This window comes from Tupaia chinensis, unplaced genomic scaffold (assembly GCF_000334495.1).
Source record: "Tupaia chinensis unplaced genomic scaffold, TupChi_1.0 Scaffold000582_1, whole genome shotgun sequence".
NCBI classification, from domain to species: Eukaryota; Metazoa; Chordata; class Mammalia; order Scandentia; family Tupaiidae; genus Tupaia; species Tupaia belangeri.
Genome location: NW_006160098.1, coordinates 832,971 through 839,063, shown reverse-complemented (window position 1 = coordinate 839,063; position 6,093 = coordinate 832,971). Strand labels below are relative to the sequence as shown.

Sequence of the window (6,093 nt, the reverse complement as noted above, 5' to 3'; positions counted from 1 at the left end):
CCATGTTTCATTAAAACCACATAAAACCTAGGTACAAAATCACCACTGATTACTGTTCTAGAAAAACTGCATGGAAAATTCAAATACGCACAGTAAAAACACCAAAGTATACACAGGACTAAACTTTTAAAGCAAGTGCATGGAATGCTGAATCAATTTTACACACAGCTTCCGACAATAAATTGAGATTTGTTTTACTTGTGGATGATGGAAATGTCCAAAAAGCATTAATTATGAGAGGGTAAAATGTCATACTTAGATATTTTTGTATGCCAACTAGTAGAGTCCTAAAAAATTAGCATGTAGGGAACCAGCAGTTAGCGTAATGGCTATGTCGCTGGACTCCCACGTAGTCGACCGCGGTTCGTGTCCCGGACCTGGTGGCTTAAAACTCACGCCGGGCGCGTATGCGTGCGTGCCCAAGATCCCGAGAGGAGAATGGGGGAGAAGGGATTGCGGCGTGACCATCCCCCCTGGGGGGTGATTTCTCGCTTTCTGTCTCTATGTCTCTCTCTGTCTGTCTGGCGAGCGCACGCGCCCTACAGTGAAAATCTCTCCAAAAAAAAAAAAAAAAAATTAGCATGTACAAAATACTTGGTAAAAAATAGTTTTAAAAAGTTGTCCCAAGGGGTACATAAAATCAACCCCGATTTTTCATGACAATTCATTCTCCCTCGTTATCTACTGATTCAGTTTTCTGTGCCTCTTCAGCTTTAGTTTCACCCTTTTCAGATGGTGCGGTACCTTCCTTTCCAGCTTCCTGCTTTTCCTCCTTCTTCCCTCTAGCACCTCTGTTAATCTTTGTTCCAGGTTCTTTCTTAGCGGATGTTTTTCTTGGTGTAGGTTCAGGTTTGGGTGGCGCAGGTTTCCCTGACAATCTGGCAGATCATCTGTTAGGCTCCTGTTTAGTTACTTTGGATTCATCTTTGCCCTCTGTGTTCTCTGGAGACTTTCTCTTCGACATAATAACTGTTGGTGCAGCAAAAAGTAAAGCTACGGGCTGGAATTGGTGGCACCGCCGCTGGATGGTGCTTCTGCCGCTGCAGCTGTTCACTATGGGTAAGATTTTACTACTTTTGAAACAGTTATCTTAAGGAAAACGTCTGCTACTTTCAAAAGTTTATTTGTATGTGACCTCACATTCTGACATATGTTAAGGTGTTTCTCTAATAAAAGTTGTTAAATATACTACTAACGGGACCTGCAGATAACCTAATAGTTATGTTGTTGGACTCCCACGTAATCAACCATACACAGTTCAAGTCCCAGATCTAGTGGCTTAAAACTCACACCAGGCATGTATGCAGCAAATGGCATAATGGTTCCATTGCTCGACTCTCATGAAGTTGAATGTGGTTCGAGTTCTGCAGTCGGTGGCTTGAAAGTCACTCTAGGCACATGTGCATGCATGCCCACAATCTGAGAGGAGAGAGAAGGGATTGAAGCACGGCCAGCCCCGCAGTGGCAAGTTCTCACTTTCTGTCTCTCTGTTTCTTTGGTGAGCACACGTGCCCTATAGCAAAAATAAAAAAATCAACAAAATACAATTTTGTGTCTCATAATACCTATATGCAATATTCAAATACATTGAACAAATTTGGAAGCAATTATTTGAAACAGGACTCTTGACAGAAAGCAATTAATCACCCCCCCTCCCCGGAGGCGGGGCGGGGGGTAGCCACGCTGCAATCCCCTTTCCTCCATTCTCCTCTCAGAATTTTGGGCACGCATGCACACATGCCCAGACCGAGTCTCAAGCCACTGGGTCCAGGACTCAAATTGCATCAGCCATGTGGGAATCGAGCAGCATAATCATTACACCATCTGCTGGTCCCTCTTTGAACCCTATTTGTTGACGGTGTATGCTCTTGCCAGAGAGGGAAAGAAAAAGAAGAGAGAGAAAGCACTCCCCTTGGGGCCATGTCATTGCAAACTGATTTCTTCCATTTCTCTGCATAAGGATTTGGGACATGCATACATGTGCCTGGCATGCTTTTCAAGCTTCTATTCGAACCAACAGCTATCTACATAAAAATCTTTCCTGTATGCACAAGGCTTACTAATTTTGCTTCAGGGTTGGCCCCTTAGGATTTCTTTTTTGTGAGTATGGGTGCTGTTACTGAGACCTCTTCCTTTTCCACAGTTGATAATGAAGTCATGGGCCTCCTGTCATTTTTTAAGGATTAATTCAGATGTAGAAGGTTGGAATACATTCACTCTCTGGAGCCCTACTGAATTCATCTCTTGGTTCTGCCAATTTACTAGCTATACGACCTTAAGCAAGTTAAAGCCCTAACTCCCTCATCTACAAACTGAGGATAATATTACCTACCTCAAAGGGCTTATGCGAGGATTAAGTGAATTCAAACAATGCTGGCCAAGTGATAAGCTCCTAGGAAACGTTAGTTATCATTATAAGTAAGAAGTGCTTTAGTATTTCTAATATGTAATACGAATGGACAATAGTGCTATTATATTTAGTTGGTTTCTAAAAAATTGATTGAGTGTACAAGTTAAAAGAGAAAAACACTGCCTCAGTTAATAGTAGATGAGACAGAGACAAGATTAGAATCTTACTTTGATAGTCTGTAAATGGAACCTACACAGTACTGCTGAGACTATATACTTTATTTGATTAGGTTATTTATTTGTTTATTTAGTAATTAAATGCTGCACAGTGCTGACTCAATTACCTAATATACACAGATTAGTTATGCCCATTGTCTGACATTAGCAGTGTTTCACATTCTTAGTAATGTGAATTTACTAGTTTACACAATGCCACAATTTTTCCAAGGAAATGAACCAAAATTATTCATCACACTGACAGAAAAATTCATAGATTATTTTTAGACACGATTCTAGTAATCAAGATAATTGTGAGACAGACAGACCTAAAGATGAGGCCGTATCTTCATTTATCTACCATCATTAGTACTTAGAAGATTTTCCCAAAGATAACTTTCTCTTGTTTTTTTTGAAAGACTTTTAACAATACAGAAAGTACAATGTATAAAATAATCAAAGGTCTTGTAGCCACTGTGCAGAATTACTTCTTGCTTATTTTCTGTTATATTTAAGTGTCTGTCTAGAAATAAAATGAAATCATTACAAATGAAGATGAGATCCCTGCTTCTCATCCTAGTCACATTTCTATCTGTTCCTCCATCTACCCAGAGTCAGCCCTGCCGTAATTCTGTAATTTAATGTACATCTCACCACCCTGTTTCATAGAAAATGTATATACACATGAACTCTTGTTTTGTGTGATTTAAAATATATACAGATAATTGTATTATATATATACATTGTGCAACTTTATTTAACAATCTTTTTAAAATTTATTTATTTTAGATGTTTGCAATAGGGCATCTGTGCTCTCTGGAAAGAGACAAACAGAGATAGAAAGTAAAGAAATGAGAACTGACCTCCAAGGGAGGATGGCCACACCACAATTCCTTCTCTTCCATTCTTTCCTTGGGATTTGGGGCATGCATGGACACACACCCATTGCGATTGTCAAACTACTGGGTCCTGGACTTAACCACCATGCCACCTGCTGGTCTAACATTTTGTTTTTCATAAGTACTGAGATAGACACTGAAGTAGATCTGGATCAGAAGTCCAGCATATGAACATATTTACATTTTTTTGTTCTATGTTGATGGGATATATTATTTATGACTTTCACTACTAAAAACAAGGATAGTTCCATGGTACAGTACTGATACACTCACTGTTCAGGAGAAGCCAGGTCTCACATGGTGAGCATGGTTTGAATGTTTGGACTGGTCAGCCTGAAAAATGTGGGACACATGACTGCACAAGATCCAGTGGGCTAGAGGATGGGAAAGATGGGATCATGGTGTGACCAGATCCTGTGGAGGGAACTCATCTCTCTCTCTCTCTTTCTCTCCCTCTCTCTCTCTCTGTCAGATGGGTGCATATGCACTCTATTTTAAATAATACAAGTAAATAAAATGGCAGTAAACAATTTTATTCAGAACTGTAGGTAAGGTTTTTTCAGGGAGCTCATAATTTTTGGGTTGAGAGAATAGATATTTTATAATTTGCTAATTTTTTCAAACTACTATCTACAGTGTTGAGCTAACTTATATTGCCACAAGTATTTATGAAAATTCTAATGTATCCCACAGTTTCACCAATATTTGGTATCAATTTTTCTTTGTATTATTAATTCAAAATAGATTTTTGCCCTGGAACTTGCCAGAGAGAGACAAAGAGACAAAAAGTGAGAATTTGTCCCACCCTGGGGGGATGGCCGGACCCCAATCCCTTCTCCTCCATTTTCCTCCTGGGATTTTGGGCATACATACACATGTGCTCAGTGTGTATTTCAAGCCTCTTGGTCTAGGCCATAGTTGGCCACTTGGGAGTTCAATGTCTTAATCTCTGTGTCACCTTTTTTTTTTAGTTCTAATTTTTATTTGCATTTTTGAATACTAATAAAATTGACCATCTTCTTAAATATTTGTTAGTCATTTGGTTTTTTTTTCCTTTTTGTGAATTACATTTTTCTTTAAATATTTTTCATTGGAAATATGTTCTTTGGAATTTAGAAATACTGATTAAAGAAATATGAAACATATTTTTGCAGTAAAATAATTTAATGCACACAATATAAATATATATTTCATAATGAATGATGTATAATAATAAATAATACAAGTATACTTTTATACATGCACATAAGTCTATGTACATATGTGTGCATACAAGCATTCATAAACATACACACTCTTATAGTGTGACCATACCTTTGTCCTGGGCCTAATAGATTATATCTACACAGTGCTCTCTCTTTGTTCCTTTTCAGAGCTTAGTTAAGACAGCAAAGATATAGTTTTCATGTATCATTCACTCTGAGTCTTGTGAATTAGTCTCAGGGGGAGAGCTGTCAAATGAATACTTCCCATGGCTGATTTTATATTAGAACAAGTGTCCTGAGCCTTCTTCATGACATATTCACCTTGAGACTCCATCTCTTTTATGTGCTTGCTCCCTCAGGCATGACAGATAAGCTCAGGAGCTCCCTGAAGATAGCTTGGTTTTAATGTCATATTCTTTGCCCTAATCCCTCTCTGTTCCTACTTGTGTCAAGAGTGTGCCCTTGCCAAGATTCCCTTGGCCTAGGCAGCACTTCTAAAACTTAAAATTAGGCCTAACAGTGTGATGTGTAAATTTACCACTTGTGATAATACATAAAAGCTTACAGGGGAGCCCCCTTTTTTATAATAGAATGATTTTTTTTTCCAGTGGCATTTGTTGGCACTTAGAAATTTGAGATGGAACAATGAATTCAAATCGGAAAATTACAAATCCATGGAAGTCTTGCACAAAGGATTTGTTCTCTAAAATTATATTTATCTTAAGAATCATATTTTACTTTGCATTTTTGGCAAGACAATTTATACCCATATTATAACTTTCCAGTATAATAACACGCTGATAGAAAATTGAACCTGGGTCCAACTGGTGGTGGTGTTATAAGACAGCTAAATCCCACATGACTGAGTGGATGGTTCATGTCCTAGACCCAGTGGCTTGAGAAACATGCTGGGTGCAGGTGCGTGTGTGCCCAAAATCCTGAGAGGAGAATGAAGAGAAGGGATTGTGTTGTGGTTGTCACCCTGGGAACAGGGGGTGGGGGTGGTGTTTCTTTGCTTTCCCTGTCTCTCTTCCTCTCTGTCTCTCTATAGTAGGTACATGCAGCCTACAGTAAAATTAAGAAATAAATAAATAAGAAGAAAAAAGAAATAAAAAAAGAAAATTGAACTCAAACACATTTAAGACATCTCTGAAACTAATTTTACTTCATAATAAATTATGGAAGGATCAATAGGAGTTTATGAGATATTCTTCTTTAAATTGACCAGTGCAGATGACTTAAATAGAGAAACACTATTCAATTGAGATTTTATGGTAGACATGGAAATCCAGCCCTCACCGTTATGAGTTCTTTTTCCTAAATAGCACAGCTGAAAGCTTCAGAATGGTCTCCAAATTGGTAGCAGTGTCACTTAATTAAATTATTGAAATATTTTTGCATCCTTATCATAACTTAGCTGGGGA

General features: G+C 38.2%; 1 pseudogene; it reads right to left on the bottom strand.

Annotated features, from left to right (window-relative positions):
• Positions 1-623: 623 nt before the first annotated feature.
• Positions 624-1,029, bottom strand: LOC102467958 (high mobility group nucleosome-binding domain-containing protein 3 pseudogene; annotated as a pseudogene).
• Between the last annotated feature and the right edge of the window lie 5,064 nt (positions 1,030-6,093).